This window comes from Schistocerca nitens, chromosome 1 (genome assembly GCF_023898315.1).
Source record: "Schistocerca nitens isolate TAMUIC-IGC-003100 chromosome 1, iqSchNite1.1, whole genome shotgun sequence".
NCBI lineage: Eukaryota > Metazoa > Arthropoda > Insecta > Orthoptera > Acrididae > Schistocerca > Schistocerca nitens.
Window position 1 is genome coordinate 452,731,117 of NC_064614.1, and position 22,343 is coordinate 452,753,459.

Sequence of the window (22,343 nt, forward strand, 5' to 3'; positions counted from 1 at the left end):
ACGTGCTCTAGAAGGTGTAAGTCAACTACCCTGGCCAGCAAGATCTCCGGATCTGTCCCCCGTTGAGCATGTTTGGGACTGGATGAAGCGTCGTCTCACGCGGTCTGCACGTCCAGCACGAACGCTGGTCCAACTGAGGCGCCAGGTGGAAATGGCATGGCAAGCCGTTCCACAGGACTACATCCAGCATCTCTACGATCGTCTCCATGGGAGAATAGCAGCCTGCATTGCTGCGAAAGGTGGATATACACTGTACTAGTGCCGACATTGTGCATGCTCTGTTGCCTGTGTCTATGTGCCTGTGGTTCTGTCAGTGTGATCATGTGATGTATCTGACCCCAGGAATGTGTCAATAAAGTTTCCCCTTCCTGGGACAATGAATTCACGGTGTTCTTATTTCAATTTCCAGGAGTGTATTTCGAGTAGATTTCCCCACCATGTTATATTTCTGGGTGGAGACTTTAATTTGCCGGATATAGACTGGGAGACTAAAATGTTCATAACGGGTGGCAGGGACAAAGAATCCAGTGAAATTTTTTTAAGTACTTTATCTGAAAACTGACTTGAGCAGTTAAACAGAGAACCGACTCGTGGCGATAACATATTAGACCTTCTGGTGACAAACAGACCCGAACTATTTGAAACAGTTAACGCAAGACAGGGAATCAGCGATCATAAAGCGGTTACTGCATCGATGATTTCAGCTGTAAATAGAAATATTAAAAAAGGTAGGAAGATTTTTCTGTTTAGCAAAAGTGACAAAAAGCAGATTACAGAGTACCTGACGGCTCAACACAAAACAAAAGTTTTGTCTCAAGTACAGATAGTGCTGAGGATCAGTGGACAAAGTTCATAACCATCGTACAATATGCGTTAGATGAGTATGTGTCAAGCAAGATCGTAAGAGATGGAAAAGAGCCACCGTGGTACAACAACCGAGTTAGGAAACTGCTGCGGAAGCAAAGGGAACTTCACAGCAAACATAGCCTAAGCCTTGCAGACAAACAAAAATTACGCGAAGCGAAATGTAGTGTGAGGAGGGCTATGCGAGAGGCGTTCAATGAATTTGAAAGTAAAGTTCTATATACTGACTTGGCAGAAAATCCTAAGAAATTTTGGTCTTATGTCAAAGCGGTAGGTGGATCAAAACAAAATGTCCAGACACTCTGTGACCAAAATGGTACTGAAACAATGACAGACTAAACGCCGAAATACTAAATGTCTTTTTCCAAAGCTGTTTCAGAGAGGAAGATTGCACTGTAGTTCCTTCTCTAGAGCTCAGTCCGGAACCGCGCTGCTGCTATGGTCGCAGGTTCGAATCCTGCATCGGGCATGGATGTGTGTGATGTCCTTAGGTTAGTTAGGTTTAATTAGTTCTAAGTTCTAGGGGACTGATGACCTAAGATGTTAAGTCCCATAGTGCTCAGAACCATTTGAACCTTCTCTAGATTGTCGCACAGATGACAAAATGGTAGATATCGAAATAGACGACAGAGGGATAGAGAAACAATTAAAATCGATCAAAAGAGGAAAGGCCGCTGGACCTGATGCGATACCAGTTCGATTTTACACAGAGTACGCGAAGGAACTTGCCCCCCTTCTTGCAGCGGTGTACCGTAGGTCTCTAGAAGAGCGTAGCGTTCCAAAGGATTGGAAAAGGGCACAGGTCATCCCCGTTTTCAAGAAGGGACGTCGAACAGATGTGCAGAACTATAGACCTATATCTCTAACGTCGATCAGTTGTAGAATTTTGGAACACGTATTATGTTCGAGTATAATGACTTTTCTGGAGACTAGAAATTTACTCTGTAGGAATCAGCATGGGTTTCGAAAAAGACGGTCGTGTGAAACCCAGCTCGCGCCATTCGTCCACGAGACTCAGAGAGCCATAGACACGGGTTCACAGGTAGATGCCGTGTTTCTTGACTTCCGCAAGGCGTTTGATACAGTTCCCCACAGTCGTTTAATGAACAAAGTAAGAGCATACGGACTATCAGACCAACAGTCTGTTTGGATTGAAGAGTTCCTAGATAACAGAACGCAGGATGTCATTCTCAATGGGGAGAAGTCTTCCGAAGTAAGAGTGATTTCAGGTGTGCCGCAGGGGAGTGTCATAGGACCGTTGCTGTTCACAATATACATAAATGACCTTGTGGATGACATCGGAAGTTCACTGAGGCTTTTTGCAGATGATGCTGTGGTGTATCGAGAGGTTGTAACAATGGAAAATTGTACTGAAATGCAGGAGGATCTGCAGCAAATTGACGCATGGTGCAGGGAATGGCAATTGAATCTCAGTGTATACAAGTGTAATGTGCTGCGAATACATAGAAATATAGATCCCTTATCATTTAGCTACAAAATAGGTCAGCAAATGGAAGCAGTTAATTCCATAAATTATCTGGGAGTACGCATAAGGAGTGATTTAAAATGGAATGAACATATAAAGTTGATCGTCGGTAAAGCAGATGCCAGACTGAGATTCATTGGAAGAATCGTAAGGAAATGCAATCCGAAAACAAAGGTAGTAGGTTACAGTACGCTTGTTCGCCCACTGCTTGAATACTGCTCAGCAGTGTGGGATTCGTACCAGATAGGGTTGATAGGAGAGATAGAGAAGATCCAACGGTGAGCAGCGCGCTTCGTTACAGGATCATTTAGCAATCGCGAAAGCGTTACGGAGTTGGTAGATATACTTCAGTGGAAGACTCTGCAGGAGAGACGCTCAGTAGCTCGGTACGGGCTTTTGTTGAAGTTTCGAGAACATATCTTCACCGAAGAGTCAAGCAGTATATTGCTCCCTCCTACGTATATCTCGCGAAGAGACCATGAGGATAAAATCAGAGATTAGAGCTCACACAGAAGCATACCGACAATCCTTCTTTCCACAAACAATACGAGACTGGAATAGAAGGGAGAACCGATAGAGGTACTCAAGGTACCCTCCGCCACACACCGTCAGGGGGCTTCCGGAGTATGGATGTAGATGTAGAACTTGTTACCGGCAACTTGTGATTTTTAAATGTCCCCAATATATTTTTTGTAAATTTAATTTATTATTATACCGGGTTTGATGCGTAAATAATTTCCAAAAGAATTGGTTAAACGACGACACCCTCCCCGGCCCGAGGATCAAATTAATCATAAGTTTCTTATAAGGACAGGAAAAGTTAGCAAAAATCATTCAGACTCTATGTACCACCTGCGAAAAGACTTCGCTTTTCTCCCTTATGCTATAACCTGAGTAGAATGTTCGTCTTCACAGCACTCTACTCGAAATTATTTCCATGTAACAAGGATCACAATTATAATTCCTTCCTAAACCAAGCCGTTTGAGAAATTTATTTGCGTATCTTGTAACTATTACCAATTTTTTTTACTCCCTAATCACATCAATTTAGAAATGGAAAAAAATGCAAATGAAACAGAAAAGGAATGCAAGTGCACACGGGGTCCCCGCTCCCCAGCCAGATGCGTTTGTCGCTACACAAACGACGCTTTCGCTAAACACCGTTTACCTTATGGTTACGTAAGCGGCAGTTAGAAAAGTTTCTTCCCTTCAGTTCTACGGAAATATGCTCTTGACGACTCCATACAGTATGATGAAAAGTGCTCAGTTTTCAGCTATCCGTCGATCTCGTCAATTTTGAGTCGATTGTACTTCATGAATTTTAGTAGTGGTTTTCTCTAAAAAGGGGGGGAGGGTATTGAGCCAAAATATCTTAGTCTTCTATTTTAGGTTATACGCAGGCGACCTGCCGTGTCTGAGGCTTTTCCCTTGAGAGTATCTGACCGCCTGTATAACAGCATTTTAGATATCTGTCCGTTCAGTACATCCTGTAATATTAATTTTGTTATTCACGTGCTGTCCACCTTATGCAGTTTATACCGAAATGAAAAGCGTTATTTTCATAGACAAATAGCTTGTTTTCGATATCACATTATTTTAACCCTTATTAACACGCCAATTTCACTAAAAACAAGTCTGGGAATGACCTCTTTCTAGTCAAGAACATTTTGCAAAACTTCTATGTATGCCACGTTATAGTGTCAATTTTAGTAGAGTGCGGTTCATGCTGGGGGTTGTGCAGCCATGGGCTCATATTTAAAAAGAATTTATTGAACATAAAATCTTTTAGTTGAAAAAAAAAGAAATATAAAACACAGACTTGTGTTTTAGCTCAACACAGTTCTTGAAGGCAGGTCTAAACGAGAGAATAACGACATGCAGTAACGAAAAAAAAAAAAATATCAAAACGACCTCGCCCTAGTAGATACAATCGAGCCAATGATACTTCACAATATGTAGCCCCTGGCCAAATGGGAAAAAATGACAAAATTAACTTCTGAAATTAACTGCAGGACAAAAAAAGTAAAAGGAAACTCCCTGATTTAATGAAGCCTACTTGTATTAGCTTTCAACTAAATAAAGATCTACGGATCGTTAGTAGTACCTAGTCACTAAAGCCAATCTACTATTAACGATCTGCAGGATTACGTATGCAAATTGCTCAGTACAATATTCTGTACAGTATAGCGCACATAACACACTACTCTTTCAGGGTTAAATAACAAGACAATTTTCGCTACATTGGCGTCATCAAAATCAGTCACACTCACAATATAATAACACGATCACATTCTGTACAATGGCACATACCTAATCAATTACGCTCACGGCATATAAATAAGAAAATCAATATGGTTCTCGAATTTAGAGAGAACATCCGCACGCTCAGCGTCAGCGCGCCATCGCACAACAAGCTCAACACGCCGCGCTGTACCCACGGACCTTCCGTGTGTAATTACTGACCATCCGACACACACAATGCACAGCCTGTACTCTCCACAGTACACTGTTACGTCATTCGACCGACCAAAATACTGCTGTTTACATCTACATCAGTACTCCGCAAGCCCCCTGACGGTGTGTGCGGAGAGTTTTTCTAGTAGCACTAACTGATGGGCCCTTCCCTGTTCCACTCGCGAATGACGTATGGGAAGTATGGTTGGCGGTAAGCTCTTGTATTGGCTCTAGTTTCTCGGATTACGTCATCGTGGTCATTTCGCGAGAGGGAGGAGGCAATATGTAGTCAGACTCTTCCTGAAGATACTCTCGCGAAATTTCAATAGTAAACCTCTCCGTGATGCACAAGGCCTGTCTCGTAGTGTCTACCACTGGAGTTCATTGAGCGTCTCTATGACGCTCTCGCGCCAACTAAATGATCCCGTGACGAAACGTGCCACTCATCGTTGGATCTACTCTACAGGGTGTTACAAATAGGTACGGCCAAACTTTCAGGAAACATTCCTCACACACTAAGAAAGAAAATATGCTATGTGGACATGTGTCCGGAAACGCTTACTTTCCATGTTAGAGCTCATTTTATTACTTCTCTACAAATCACATTAATCATGGAATGGAAACACACAGCAACAGAACGTACCAGCGTGACTTCAAAGACTTTGTTACAGGAAATGTTCAAAATGTCCTCCGTTAGCGAGGATACATGCATCCACCCTCCGTCGCATGGAATCCCTGATGCGCTGATGCAGCCCTGGAGAATGGCGTATTGTATCACAGCCGTCCACAATACGAGCACGAAAAGTCTCTACATATGATACCGGGGTTGTATAGACAAGAGCTTTCAAATGCCCCCATAAATGAAAGTCAAGAGGGTTGAGGTCAGGAGAGCGTGGAGGCCATGGAATTAGTCCGCCTCTATCAATCCATCGGTCACCGAATCTGTTGTTGAGAAGCGTACGAACACTTAGACTGAAATGAAATGTGCAGGAGCTCCATCGTGCATGAACCACATGTGTCGTACTTGTAAAGGCACATGTTCCTGCAGCACAGGTAGAGTACCCCGTATGAAATCATGATAACTTGCTCCATTGAGCGTAGGTGGAAGAACATGGGGCCCAATCGAGACATCACCAACAATGCCTGCCCAAACGTTGACAGAAAATCTGTGTTGATGACGTGATTGCACAATTGCGTGCGGATTCTCGTCAGCCCACACATGTTGATTGTGAAAATTTACAATTCGATCACGTTGGAATGAAGCCTCATCCGTAAAGAGAACATTTGCACTGAAATGAGGATTGACACATTGTTGGATGAACCATTCGCAGAAGTGTACCCGTGGAGGCCAATCAGCTGCTGATAGTGCCTGCACACGCTGTACATGGTACGGAAACAACTGGTTCTCCCGTAGCACTCTCCATACAGTGACGTGGTCAACGTTACCTTGTACAGCAGCAACTTCTCTGACGCAGACACTAGGGTTATCGTCAACTGCACGAAGAATTGCCTCGTCAATTGTAGGTGTCCTCGTCGTTCTAGGTCTTCCCCAGTCGCGAGTCATAGGCTGGAATGTTTCGTGCTCCCTTAGACGCCGATCAATTGCTTCGAACGTCTTCCTGTCGGGACACCTTCGTTCTGGATCTGTCTCGATACAAACGTACCGCGCCACGGCTATTGCCCCATGCTAATCCATGCATCAAATGGGCATCTGACAACTCCGCATTTGTAAACATTGCACTGACTGCAAAACCACGTTCGTGATGAACACTAACCTGTTGATGCTACGTACTGATGTGCTTGATGCTAGTACTGTAGAGCAATGAGTCGCATGTCAACACAAGCACCGAAGTCAAAATTACCTTCCTTCAATTGGGCCAACTGGCGGTGAATCGAGGAAGTACACTACATACTGACGAAACTAAAATGAGCTCTAACATGGAAATTAAGCGTTTCCGGACACATGTCCACATAAAGTCTTTTCTTTATTTGTGTGTGAGGAATGTTTCCTGAAAGTTTGGCCGTACCTTTTTGTAATACCCTGTATAACTTCTATCAGTTCTACTTGGGAGGGGTCCCAGATTGTTGTACAACAATAATTTTTGAGAACATTCAAGAATCGGTAGACCAAGCGCCATGTAAGCCACCTCATTCGTGGATGAGTTACATTTCCTTAAGATTCTTGCTATGAATCCGTCTGGTATCTACTTTCCTACTATTTTATGTGGTCATTCCACTAAGGCTCAAATGGCTCTAAGCACTACGGGACTTAGCATCTGAGGTCATCAGTCCCCTAGACCTATACTTAAAACTAACTAACCTAAGGAAATCACACACATCCATGCCCGAGACAGGATTCGAACCTACGACCGTAGCAGCAACATGGTTCCGGACTCAATCGCCTAGAACCGCTCGGCCACAGTGGCCGGCCATTCCACTTAAGATCGCTCTGGATAGCTACTCCCAAATATTTTACGGTAGATACTGCTTCCAGCAATTTCTCATCAATGAAAGTAATTGTACAGTATTAGATTTGATTCCGTATGTACACACAATAAGTTACATTTATTTACGTGTAGGGCTCAGCTGCCAGAGCCTGCACCATTCATCAATTTTCTGTAGGTCATTTTGTGAACAGGTATTGTTCTCTGCTTTCCTGCTTTTAGACAACCTGCATCATCTGGGAACAGTCTTAAAGAGCTTCCGACGCTTTCTAATAGATCAATTGTATATATTGTAAACATTAGTGGTCCTACTCAACTTCCTTGGGAACACCGTAAATTACCTTAGCATCTGTCGATTTTGTTTCGTTCCGTTAAGTTCCGTTCCGTTTCGTGAAATTGTATCTGCAAGGATGTCCAATTTCAAATCTGCTCTGGTACTTGGCAAGCTCACACCTTTCTCATTAAACGGCAGTGCCAAATGCCTGCCTGAAATCAAGGAACTCAGCGTCGACATGAGCGCCGTTGTCTGTAGCGCTAGGGATCTGATGGAAGAACAAAGCGAGTTGAATTTCGCAAGATCTCTGTTTGCGAAATCGATGTGGAGTTTTATGGAGGAGATTTTCGTTCTCGATAAACGTCATAATTCTTAACATGTTACATAATACGAGTAATTACGAGCATCTGTCCCAAGACCTTTGTTTGGAAATGGGAATGATCTGCGCGATGTTTTCCAGTTGCTATGTACCCTTCGTTGCTCCAGCGAAGTACGATAACATCTGCTACACGGAGAGCAAGTACTTTCGCATAATCTTAGTAGAATCTTAGTGGCATCTAGCCTGGTCCTGATGCTGTTCCACTACGAAACAACTGTACCTGCGATTTTGACGTTCGTGCCACGGTTGAAAGGAGAAACCACGGTACAATCTCCTGTGTTGAAACAACTTCGGCTGTTACCTTCCATTTCGGTGCTAATATTGTCACTGATTTTACGTAAGACCAAACGTCTTAGAGTTTAGTCAAATCCGTTTGCAAAAATTTACTTTCAAAGTCATTGAACGCTTGTCCCATTGCTCACCCTATGACCATTTTCGCTTCTTTTAGCTCTTGTTTGTAAGCTATGTTTTAACCCCTCCTGAACCTAGGATGAAGCTATCTCTATTTACATAGTTTTCTAACATAGCTATCAAACCACGGTGGACCTTTCCCACTCGTTAAGACCTTGCCCGGAGCATACTTGTCCAAGACATATGAGCAATCTTTTGTGCTCCACATCTTCATCCCCAGCAGTGAACGTTTGTTGCTGACTACACAGGTACACTGAAATTTGTATCCTGTCACTCTTGCTACACAAAAGTATTTTCCTACCTTTCTTAACATTTCTTGACGGCTACTAAAGCAGGCAGTTAGTTCCTTTCTTGCAGTCTGGAAGGCCCTGTCCGCGTCTCCACTGGAATCGCCGTCTTGTCATGCGATAAAGACATTAACCTCCCCACTGGGTTGTTTGTGTCACACAAAAGCCACGCCCTGCGCTGACCGATGTGACGTCCCATAGCTCCTAGGAGTACCATCTTTGAGAAAGTGTCCCTTTCTTGGCTCCCAACAAACTGTGTCTTTAACTACTCCACGGCAACCACCAGACTGCGTTAGCGACCTTGCATAAGGCACAGACCTCCAGGAGCAATGCCTGGTACCCTCAAGACAACTTCGGGCTTCATCCATTGCCGTCACCGGAATCAAGACCACCGCGCGCCGCTGCTCGCAGCTCAAGGCTCGACTGCTCTGTCTGGGCCGCCGCTGGTTAATCAGTCCTTCAGCTTGATCGCCGATCAGTCTAAGACTGTTTCCAGAATGAGATTTTCACTCTGCAGCAGTGTGTGCGCTGATATGAAACTTCCTGGCACATTAAAACTGTGTGCCGGACCAAGACTCGAACTCGGGACCTTTGCCCTTCGCGGGCAAGTACTCTAGCAACTGAGCTACCCAAGCACGACTCACGCCCCGTCCTCACAGCTTTACTTCTGCCAGTACCTCTGCCCGCGAAAGGCAAAGGTCCCGAGTTCGAGTCTCGGTCCGGCACACAGTTTTAATCTGCCAGGAAGTTTCAGTCTAAGACTGTCCTCCGATCTCTCTTCCCTCTTCATCCGGCTTGGAGCGGCACCATAGCGGACCGCCCCCCTCCCCCCCTCCCATCCAAGTACTAGTGCGAGAGGGTGTTCATGCGCCTCGTTTATCTTGGGACAGTCCGCTTCTCTTCGAAAATGTGTGCCGTTCCACTTTTTTTTGGGCGCTCAAATGTCTTTTTTTTTCTTCCTATTTATTTCGCTTGGCTGAGTATTTTACGCTACCGGATGTTTGACTTGAGCTAGGGACCGCCACTTGTACATAGAGCTCTACATAATTTTTTTATTTATTGCTAATATTTTGCGCCGTTGGTAGTACCTATTCATGTCAAGTTATTTTTCGATTAGTTTAGATAGTAATTTCTGTTTCCATTTTGGTTTAAAAAATGGCTGTGAGCACTATGGGACTTAACATCTGAGATCATCAGTCCCCTAGAACTTAAAATTACTTAAACCTAACTAATGTAAGGACATCACACACATCCATTCCCGAGGCAGGATTCGAACTTGCGACCGTAGCTTCCATTTTGGTAAACAGTGGTTTGTGGGATTTAAAGGGACCAGACTGCGATGGTCATCGGTCCTGGTAAACAGTCTGGTAATCTGGAGACGTTTAGTGGATAGGTGCCAATTTTAAATCCATGCTATAATTCTTACATCAGGGCAAAACGAAAGTGTAATTTTAACAGCAGTATGAAAAGTGAGTTTCCTTTCATCAATGGTAGTGGAGAAACTACAATATGGGTTGTGCAAATCAACCTTGCTATTACACATGGTGGAAGATCTGACTTTGTGAATCACGTTAGCATGAAAAAATGATTCATTTTGTGTTTTGTATAGCAATTTCAGTAACAAATCTTGCTGTGGAACGTGCGTTTTCCTTAAGGAACTCTTTGTGGTCATACGAAAAAAAAAAATCAGAATGAAGAGCATAACAACGAATACCTTGCTCATTGTCAAAACACACCTCAGTGGCGTATCATTTGCATTCATCTATGTCAAAATGTCAAAAGAAAATGCACGTATTGATAAAATACATAAAAGAGGAAAGTACAGTGACAGCATGGAAGAATAATTGTAAAGCCGGCCGAAGTGGCCGTGCGGTTAAAGGCGCTGCAGTCTGGAACCGCAAGACCGCTACGGTCGCAGGTTCGAATCCTGCCTCGGGCATGGATGTTTGTGATGTCCTTAGGTTAGTTAGGTTTAACTAGTTCTAAGTTCTAGGGGACTAATGACCTCAGAAGTTGAGTCCCATAGTGCTCAGAGCCATTTTTGAATAATTGTAAAAATCCTTTTGTGCTCATGTGAATGTATGATACAAAGGTAAACTTGTATCTCTATCGCCGGCTGAGGTGGCCGAGCGGTTCTAGGCGCTACAGTCTGGAACCGCGCGACCGCTACGGTCGCAGGTTCGAATCCCGCCTCGGGCATGGATGTGTGTGATGTCCTTAGGTTAGTTAGGTTTAAATAGTTATAAGTTCTAGGGGACTGATGACCTCAGAAGTTAAGTCCCATAGTGCTCAGAGCCATTTGAACCACATCTGTATCAAATTTTGCCAGTAGAATTTGTCCCCTTTTTTCTTAACTGCCGCAGGTCTTTTCTACGCATTTTAAAATGTTCTCTTTCTTTGTAAAACGAATTGAACATCCTACTGAACACTCGTAAATAAAAAAAGGTAGAAGAATTGGTACACGCGAAGGTTTCAGCTTCCTCCTCCCCTCCCAGGATAGTAAACGAAAAAGGACTGCAGATCACCAAAAGGAAAAAATCCCATAACTAGGTCGAGAATGCATGCTCGGATGTACAGGGGTGGACAAAAATGTGGAGCACTGGATAAATGCATGTCTGAACATAAAGAATCTAGCCAAGACTGCAGCTTGAGTTGTTGAACCTGAGCACAAACGGTACCCGTGCGATGTCCTCAGTATATTGCAAGTGCCATTCATGGTCAGAATAGTGTTCTGAGTATATAATGCCGGATCTAAGTAAATTCCAATTCGAACATGAGAAAATTGTTGGTGCTCGTTTGGTGCGTGCTTCCGTAACCAACGTAGCAGAAGTATGTGGTGTTTCAAGAGGCGCCATATCGAAGATTCACAAAATCACAAAACATACAGGGAGAGCGGTAAGATACCATGAGTTAAGTCATAACGCAGACGAAAGTGTGTGTTGAGTGATAGTGAAGGGCAGTCATTGAAGAGGATTGTGGAGAAAAAAAAAGCTACATCTGCAGAAGTCACTGGCGAACTGAGTATCGCACGCACGAACCCTGTCAGCACCAAAGCAACAAGAAGGGGGCTCCATAAGCAGGAAATTGCAGGATGAACTGGAATTCCAAAACAGCTGATCAGTGATGCAAATGCTCTTAGCAGTAAAACGTGGTGTTGAAGCCATAAAACCTGGACCATGGAGCAATGGAACTAAGTGATTTGGTTGGATGAGTCTTGTTTCACACTGTTTCTAGCTTCAGGCCGAGTTTACGTCTCAAGAGTGAAACATGGTGGATGTTCGAAGATGATTCGAGCAGCCATATCGAGATATTCTATTTTCCACCGCAGTCACCAGATCTCAATGTTAGTCATTGGTACTTTAATTTGTCACTGTTTTGTAGGAAAAATGGTATAAGATTCTCTTTCCAACCACACAGGACCTGTGTTCGCCCATTCTGAGATGAATGGAAGCTGGTTTGAACGATAACGGGCAACGTACACTGTATTTGGCATGTTAGTATTTTGTGTTTCTGATGTTTTCGTATTTTTGTCCACCCCTGTATCTGCTACATGGTGAAGACACTTTAGGATATCAGACTACCCCTTTGCGTATAGTTCAGGTGTATTATGTTTCTGGTCTCCATCTATTTCCCCGATTAGGTATATGCCAACTTCTATGCATTCTCATGTGTATTACCTATTACGTCAAAGTGCCCGTGATAAATCATCCAGAATTTCTTTATATGTTCACTTATTTACTTGAATTTCCGTTTGATCTTCACCAAACCTAGATATCGCATATGAAGGCTGCCTCCTCATTAGCCGCTGGTAGCGTATATGGTCACGCTAAGAAAGCCTCGCTTTCCTTTGCACCCAACAGACAATAAAGATATCTTACGAGTCTCGATTTATCATTGAGAAAGCTATTTTGTTTTGTTATAATACACCTTTCAACTCTGTACGCTGCCTGCCAACCAAGCCATCAGTCACGTTTACCTTCTCATGTATTTACTAACATTTATTCTTTCATTCACTTTAGTCCCCACTTCTCTCATTCACCATACCGTCCAATTGTTCGTGACTGAGATAGAAGAGGTGGACGAATGCGAGTTTTGCTGTACAGTAGGATTCAGGTGTGTCATCTTTCACTGGGGATGTGAGATCATAAACGGCAGTGTCCTTGGGGTGGAGTTAGTAGGGTCCACAGGGAGGTCCACAAAGGTTCTAAAGTGGTTGATACTCTTATCATTTACAATTCAAGGACACACAGTGGAACATCAGTTTCCTGTAAGCACCTTTCAGGGTACTCCAATTTCTCACAATCCTTGGCGATCGCTAAGAACAGCACCTCATTGGACTCAATGACTCCAGATGACAAGTTACTTATTTTAATTTGTGTAAATAGTTTCTCACTAACAACACATCTACTGTGGGCCCTTGAATTATAAAGGAAAAGAATACTAACCACTTGCCATGGACCTCCGTATGGCCCCTAATAACTTCACCCCATCGACAATGCTTTTTATGGCCTCTTACTCCCAGTAAAAGACGACACGCTTCAGTCTCTCTCTCCAGTAAAACTTATATTCGTTCACCCCTTACTCGTAACTGAGAGGGTGAACCGCCACCTCCATACTAATTGTGGTTGCATCAGCCAGTAATTCCAGATTGACTAGTTTCTGCTCAAGTTGCTGATCTTGTCCTCCCCTGCTCTGCTCGGCACTACATTCACTGGTATCAGGTGTTCCTTCTCGTGTTATCACCACTAGGTTGCATTTATCCTTTATTTTTATCTGTCTATGATATTTTGTATCATCTCCACACATTTCTGGTGCTCAGTACTCGCCGCTAAAGAGCCATTACCAACATATATAAAATCTGATAACTCCTTTTTAATATGTTCATCTTCAATGTTTCTATCTTCAGAGATTCCAATGGTAACTCAAGGTGCATACCGTTCGTATTCCTATTTTCTCCTCCTTCAGGTACTCTACTTGACTTCTTTCCAGTCCTTCTGCACCTGCCTCAGTTTGGACCTGAATACAGGCATACCTCAGTTTCCTGATAACTGCTGGACATGATGTGAAATCACCTTTCATTGCCAGTGTCGTTATAGATATGTTGAATATTCCCTTAACCATGGTCGCTTCGGTCACTCCTTTTAATTACTAGCATATGACTTAAATCTTATTCTGTTTTGCCCATAACAAATCCTTGTCTGAATTCTGTAACATGCCCTTCAAACATTCTATACGATCGCTGCATCTTTCCTAAAAAACTGAAACTTATCTATCTATATTATGTCTGAGTGCCGCGATCAATAAATACCAATGATGTGATGGTAGCTTATGTTCGGACCCCAAAATTGTCGTTCAGGAACCAAACTGCTATTGAAATCCTTTATTTTCTGAGTCCATATATGATAGAAAGCCCTCTTATGACATAGAAATCCTTGAATCATATTGCTCATAACCCATAAGCTAATTCTTGCCTGTTAACATGCTTTTGATCAGTACTGTGATGGAGAGCTTCAAGCAAGCTCCTTAATTGTTTAAAAACAGTCAGAAGCTTCAGCCCGTCAATTAAAGGTTCGCCACCCACATGGCTCCTGATGAATGATATCTTCTTACTTTCATTCTAATAATTAAATAAACCGTCTCTGAAATCTTTCAAAAAATCTACAGGCTGAATTAATCCGTCCAGGTTAGTTTTGAAAAAGTTCTTACGTTTAGCCACAACAATTTAGATAGTTTTCCCCTTTGCGGTAACTCATTCAGGCTCCAATACACGCACACCATTCTACATTTTTTAAACTTCATTGAGCCCTTCAATATACCATGCTCCTAGACCTTCATGCTCTTCTGCACACTGTAAGTAATTATATACGTATAAGTGATAAAAATTTGTTGATCGAGTAACTTATGCCCATCTATATAATCAAAGCAATTACTTTTGTTGTAAGAACAGTTTACATGCACAAAAAATATATTATTATTGTTGTTGTTATTCTCAGCTCAGTGGAAAGTTCGACGAAGTATTAAAGCAACAGTTGGTGATGAGTCTTTCGGACTGTATGGCCATAGTCGAAAAAACTTTTCCGTTCCTCGCTTTACGTCCAGAGCTGCACTGGACATGTTCAGAGGGGCTCCTGGCGCAATTGAGTCTTGCCCACTAACGAGTCGGACGTTGCCATAAATACTGTGTAAAGTGGGCATGGTCAAGTTTACACTTGATCAGCAGAAATAGTCTTTGTCCGAGATAAAACTTAACTATCGAAAGTCGCCTGTAAAGGAGAAAAACTTACCTATCATTTCTGCAAAGTCACTGAACGTATATCACTGAGTTTCGTGACTTCTGGACGAAACGTGAGGAACTGACAAGTATCTTCGATCGCGCCCATACATCCCGTAAGACTCATCAGCAACTATGACGTTCGGCAGCGAAAGTCTTCACTATGATACTGAAAAGACGTTTGATATAGTTTTGTTTTGCAGTTATTTTATGTTACTTTTTTGTTCAGGAATCTGCGTTTTCTATCGCGATATGAGAAATATATATAATCATCTCCCTGTTTCACATTACAAATCAACAATATTCGAATAAAATCTAAATTAAACGTTGACAATTTGTTTTGCTACAAATGCTGTTTATTAAGTAACAGACGGGAGGATAGTTATGTAGAACAAAAACGTTCTGTAGGTTACCGACCCCTTTATACAGTGTCACTCATTCCCTAGACAGTTCAAAGCTTCCGGTTTCTGAGAAAACTTAGTAAGACACTGATTGCATAGTGGCAACGGCCTTGCCGCGGTGGATACACCGGTTCCCGTGAGATCACCGAAGTTAAGCGCTGTCGGGCGTCGCCAGCACTTGGATGGGTGACCATCCGGGCCACCATGCGCTGTTGCCATTTTTCGGGGTGCACTCAGCTTCGTGGTGCCAATTTGGGAGCTACTCGACCGAATAGTAGCGGCTCCGGTCAAGGAAAACCATCATAACGACCGGGAGAGCGGTGTGCTGACCATACACCCCTCCTCTCCGCATCCTCATCTGAGGATGACACGACGGTCGGATGGTCCCGGTGGGCCACTTGTGGCCTGAAGACAAAGTGCTGATTGCATAGTAAGGTGCTTAAAAAAGTTATTAGGAAAGCAAAAAGTATGTGGTATGCAGACAGAATAGCTAAGTCTCAGGATAAAATTAAAACCATATGGTCAGTCGTAAAGGAAGTGGCTGGTCTGCAGAGACAGGTCGAGAATATAGAATCAGTGCGTAGTGGGGATGTCCATGTTACTGATAAGTCGCATATATGTACAGTATTTAATAATCACTTTCTGAATATAGCAGGTGAACTAAATAGAAACCTAGTCCCAACAGGGAATCATATAGCGCTCTTAGAAAAAAGTGTTCCGAGACTGTTACCTGAAGTGCTCCTCCATGATACTGACAAGAGGGAGATTGAGTTAATAATTAAATCACTAAAGACCAAGAACTCTCATGGATATGACGGGGTATCTAGCAGAATACTGAAGTATTGTTCCATGTATGTTAGCCCAGTACTTAGCCATATCTGTAACTTTTCCCTTAGGAGTGGTCGGTTTCCTGACCGATTAAAGTATTCGGTAGTGAAGCCACTTTATAAAAAGGGAGACAGGGATAATGTTGACAATTATAGACCCATTTCTATGCCATCGGTGTTTGCTAAAGTTATCGAGAGGGTTGTATATACAAGGTTACTGCAGCATTTAAATTCACATAATTTGCTGTCAAATGTACAGTTTGGTTTTAGAAATGGCTTAACAACTGAAAATGCTATAGTCTCTTTTCTCTGTGAGGTTTTGGACGGATTAAATAAAAAGTTGCGAACGTTAGGTGTTTTCTTTGATTTAACGAAGGCTTTTGACTGTGTTGACCACAAAATATTACTGCAGAAGTTGGAACATTATGGAGTAAGGGGAGTAGCTTACAATTGGTTCGCCTCCTACTTTAAGAACAGAAAGCAGAAGGTAATCCTCCGCAATATTGAGAGTGGTAATGATGTTCAGTCCCAATGGGGCACTGTTAAATGGGGCGTTCCCCAAGGGTCGGTGCTGGGGCCACTGCTGTTTCTTATTTATATAAATGATATGCCTTCTAGTATTACCGGTGATTCAAAAATATTCCTGTTTGCTGATGACACCAGCTTGGTAGTGAAGGATCTTGTGTGTAATATTGAAACATTATCAAATAATGTAGTTCATGAAATAAGTTCGTGGCTTGTGGAAAATAATTTGATGCTAAATCACAGTAAGACTCAGTTTTTACAGTTTCTAGCTCACAATTCAACAAGAACTAATATTTTAATCAGACAGAATGGGCATGTTATAAGCGAGACGGAACAGTTCAAGTTCCTAGGCGTACGGATAGATAGTAAGCTGTTTTGGAAAGCCCATGTTCAGGATCTTGTTCAAAAACTAAATGCCGCTTTATTTACCATTAGAACAGTATCTGAAATAAGTGACATTTCAACACGAAAAGTAGTCTACTTCGCATATTTTCATACGCTTATGTCATATGGTATTATTTTTTGGGGTAATTCTACTGATTCAAAAAGGGTATTTCTGGTTCAAAAACGGGCTGTTCGAGCTATGTGTGGTGTAAGTTCGAAAACCTCTTGTCGACCCCTATTCAATAGTCTGGGAATTTTGACATTGCCCTCACAGTATGTATTTTCTTTAATGTCGTTTGTTGTTAGCAATATTAGCCTATTCCCAAGAGTTAGCAGCTTTCACTCAGTTAATACTAGGCAGAAATCAAATCTGCATGTGGAATGCACTTCCTTGAGTCTTGTGCAGAAAGGAGTGCAGTATTCTGCTGCATCCATTTTCAATAAGCTACCACAAGAACTCAAAAATCTTAGCAGTAGCCCAAACACTTTTAAGTCTAAACTGAAGAGTTTCCTCGTGGCTCACTCCTTCTATTCTGTCGAGGAGCTCCTGGAAGAGCTAAAAAATTAAGCTAATTCCAGTGTTACATTATTGATTTTCTTTATTTAAACTAACGACTTGTCGCCCGAATATGTTTCTTATATTTCATTTTATCTGTTTCTACAATCGTGTTATAATTTCATGTATTGACTCGTTCCATGACCATGGAGACTTCTCCTTAATGTGGTCCCACGGAACAATAAACAAATAAATAAATAAATAAATAAAAAAGCGAAGTAAATGTAGTGGTGTCAGATAGGTATGGAACACACCCATATAGAAGTAACGCGGGTACGACCTTAACTGTCCATAGCTATTAGGAAAACTACCGTAGTCTACGCTTACGTACACTGAGGTGACAGAAGTCATGAATACCTCCTAATATCGCGCCGGATCTAATTTTGCCAGTGTACTGCAGAAACTCGATGCGGCATGGACTGCAGAAGTAATAAGTTCATGCTACATCTATGACCGTCCATAATTGCGAAAGTGTTGCCAGTGCAGGATTTTGTGCACGAAATGACTTTTCTATTACGTACCATAAATGTTCGAAACGTGGCCAAATCATTCTCCCGAATTTTTCGGAATGCTTAACCCTATCACGGACAATGGTGGCCCAGTGACATAGCACATTGTCATCCATAAAAATTCCATCGTGGTTTGGGAACATGAAGCCCAAGAATGGTTACAATTGGCCTGCATGTAGTCGAGCATAATCATTTCTAGTCAATGATTGGTTCAGATAGACCGGAGGAACCAGTCCTGTCGATGTAAACGTAGCCCACATCATAATGGAGAAAACACCAGCTTGCACATTGCCTTGTTGAAAACTTGGGTCCGTGCCCTCCTGGGGTCTGCGACACAAAAAAATGGTTCAAATGGCTCTGAGCACTATGGGACTCAACTGCTGAGGTCATTAGTCCCCTAGAACTTAGAACTAGTTAAACCTAACTAACCTAAGGACATCACAAACATCCATGCCCGAGGCAGGATTCGAACCTGCGACCGTAGCGGTCTTGCGGTTCCAGACTGCAGCGCCTTTAACCGCACGGCCACTTCGGCCGGCGTCTGCGACACACTAGAAGGCTATCATCAGCTCTTAGCAACTGCAATCTGGACTTATCTGAGCAGGTCACTGTTTACAGTCGTCTAGGGTCCAATCGATATGGTCAAGTGCCCTGGAGAGACTGTACAGGTGATGTCGTGCTGTTAACAAAGGCACTCGTGTCTATCGTCTGCTGCCAAATTTCGCCACACTGTCCTAACGGATATGTTAGTCGTACGTCCCACACTCATTTCTGCTGTTATTTCACGCGGTGTTGCCTCTCTTAAAGAGAGGTTTACTATGTTTGGCCCGAAAAAAGCATATTCTTTGAGACTTTTTTTCTCGGGATGTGTTATAGAGATCAATGTCAGATTTGGTCAAAAAGTTTATTGATACTTCCTCTACAAACTGGAATTTTTTCGACCGGATATGTCTGAGAACAAAGGCGGAAGGGCCGTCGGAACGAAACAAAATTTGGATGTAGATCTCCACGCGCGGTGTGTCACAGGTCAGCCGACTCGTCTGAAATCAAAATTGAGTTGACGTTGGTGACGTATATAAGATTCCTTAGGAATTGTACCTCGCTTAAGTTATTTGGACCATAGGAAACAAAATGGCGGCCATTTGAAGAAAAATAGGTTTTTTTTTCATCGATTTTTCGACGTCGTCAGCCAAGTAAAAATATTTATAGTTGATGGATCGGAGTAAAAGTGGTACAACTCCTAGACAATTTAGTTAGCTTCGTCGGAAACAAAGAATCATGCCAGTCGGTTCAATAGATTTGAAGTTACCATACCGCGCGATAAAATAAGTCATTTTGAGAAAAACGCGTTTGAAGTTTTTACTACATATAAATGCAATATTATGCAACTTACGTTCAATCTGCTATTCCGGGTCCATAAACTAGTCCTTCCTCTTCCTCCTAGAGGGCTTTCTGCTCGATCTGGGCCAACCTGCGCTGCTCCAGAGCCGCTCGTACGGTCGGTGACAAGCGGTTTTCGGCCGCTCGAATCCGGTGGTCGTCCGAATGCTTGGCGAACTGCGTCGAATAGAGTCCCAGGGTAACGTCCATCGTTGTCATGGTCTTCAGAATTGCTGAATACTCTTTGTTGAAGCTGCTCACTGCCAGGAAAGTCGCAATCTCCACGGTCTTCGCACCAGAATGCAAATGCTTGGGGGCTAACTTCCAAATACATGCGTTCTAACTTGCATTTGAATTTTGTGTTTCCTCCCAAGCACCGGTACACTAACTCGTGTGTGAGATCTTATGGGTCATCAGTCCCTAAGCTTACACACTACTTAATCTAAATCATCCTAAGTACAAACATACACACACCCTTGCCCGAGGGAGGACACGAACCTTCGCCGGGATCAGCCGCACAGTCCATGACTGCAGCGCCTAGACCGCTCGGCTAATCCCGCGCGGCACACTAACTCGTCCTCCGAAAGAAAAAAAACTGGTGCGTGAAAATGGCCGGTATCAGGCAGGTGCATTTTTTTGTTCAACCGCAATAACAATCATTTCCGTTCCGTATTCGGAAAAACCGTTTCAGGGTGTGGATTCTAAACACTTTTATGGATCCAAAAATGCAATTTAAAAAAAAATCGATTTTTTGAAGGAAAAGATAGTAAACCTCCCATTAACTCTATGCAAATGCCGGTGCCCTCGGTCGTTGAGCGAGTGCTGTCGGCCACTGCTTTGTCGTTGATGAGAGGTAATGCGTGAAATTTGGTACTGTCGGCACACTTTTGACACTGATTACTCCCTAGCGATTTCAGAAATGGAATGTCCCATGCGTTCCATATCTCATTCCGCGTTCAGAGTCTGTTATTTCCCGTCATGCGGCCATAATCTCGTCGGGAAACTTTTCACATATAATGCCTTAGTAGTAATGTCAACTACGCCAGTGCACTGCCCTTTTTTTTTACCTTGTGTACGCGATACTACCGAGATATAAATAGGTGCATATCGATACCTGATGACCTTTGTGACCTTAGTGCATGTCGGAGCTGTGATCACTGTCTGTCTATATGCGGATCCCGCTACAGCTACTGCCGGGTCTGGGTGCTGACGAGTCCTCTCCATTTGGCTTGATCCTCCAACCACTTTTCTTCCTCCACTTGTTGCCATGTCACACCTCTCCTTTCCACAGATATTCTCACTCCCATTTTCCACCGTGTTCTTGGGCGCCCTCTAGGCCTTTTTCCATCCATCTTTAGTTCTTCCATAATTTTGGGGAGCCTCTGTCCAAGCATCCTCTTAACATGCCCATACCATCTTAATCTCTTTTTACAATTTCTCCTCTCACACTTTCTTCTTTAAGGTCCTTTCTAATCTCTTCACTCCTTACTCTGTCCATTCTTGTTTTTCCTTTAACTGCTCTGAGAAATTTCATTTCCCCTGCTTGCAGTCTGCTCCAGTCCCTTTCTGTCATTGTCCATGTTTCTCCAACATAGGTGACAATAGGGAGGTAATAATTCTTATACATAAAGAGTTTTGCTCTTTGTGAAAGTTCCTTATTCCAAATCAGGTGTTTTATTGTTTGGTAGAAATTGCCTCCCTTTGTAACATCCTATTAATTTTGTTGGTTATTCTTCCATGCCTAGATACACTCCTGGAAATGGAAAAAAGAACACATTGACACCGGTGTGTCAGACCCACCATACTTGCTCCGGACACTGCGAGAGGGCTGTACAAGCAATGATCACACGCACGGCCCCCCTGCGGGTCCGGGGTAAGAATAGGCCCGAGGTATTCCTGCCTGTCGTAAGAGGCGACTAAAAGGAGTCCCTCCCCCTCAAGGGGGTAGTTAGCGCCTGCGTCCGGAGACGGACGGTTCCACGACCTCTATTTGCGGTCATTTTGCTTTTTCACTTCTCGTTTCTTCCTTCCTTTGGTTGGTTCCTTTCTTTGCTCTTCTCCACCTCACTGTCTTCCTTACACTTTCCCCTGCAAAATCTCCTTGCCCTCTCATTGCCTTCTTCTCCTTGCCCTCTCATTGCCTTCTTCTCCTTGCCCTCTCATTGCCTTCTTCTCCTTGCCTTCTCTTTGCCTTCTTCTCCTTGCCTTCTCTTTGCCTTCTTCTCCTTGCCTTCTCATTGCCTTCTTCTCCTTGCCTCCTCTGGTCTCCGCCTCGGCGTTTGAGACACTGTCCTCTCTCTCTCTCTCTCTCTCTCTCTCTCTCTCCCTCTCTCTCTCCTTTTTCCTCTTCTTCCTTCCTCCCTGTGCGCGCCTGAAGGCCGACCCACGCGTTCGCAAGCGTAGCCGGTGACGGGGTAACGCGTAATTCCCCGCCCTGGGTAGACATGTAAGGCACGCGCGTACCCCCTGGTAAAGGCCAGGCCCGGGGAGGGGTGATTGCCTGAGCTGATACCTTCTGACCATGCTGATTGGTCCCTCCGTCTGTTTCTCGGGAGGTGTGACCTGAGGTGTAAACATTCACCTAAGGCGGAAGTGCCCTCTGAGAGGGTCCCCACAAGGAAGGAGCGCGCCATCGGAGACGCTGGCAATCATGGGGGATTCCTCCGCAATGGATTTCACTCCATCTCTCTCGACTTCTGCCCAAAAACGGAAACGTGACCAGCTACCAGTGACAAAAGTACTACCGCCTGCCCCACAGTTCCTCGTCGTTTCTCGATCTGAGGACGGAAAGGATTTTTCCTCTGTCAACCCTTTCTTTATCCAGAAGGGCGTAGATGCCATAGCCGGATCTGTCAAATCTTGTACCAGGTTGCGTAACGGTACCTTATTAC

At 43.4% G+C, this 22,343-nt stretch overlaps 1 protein-coding gene and 1 pseudogene across 1 annotated transcript in view; both read left to right on the plus strand.

The window, feature by feature from the left end:
• The window catches only part of LOC126235970 (cytochrome P450 306a1), a 417,442-nt gene that overhangs the window by 36,371 nt on the left and 358,728 nt on the right, over positions 1 to 22,343 (plus strand). The window lies entirely within an intron of this gene.
• LOC126211300 (5S ribosomal RNA) lies at positions 15,372 to 15,489 on the plus strand (annotated as a pseudogene).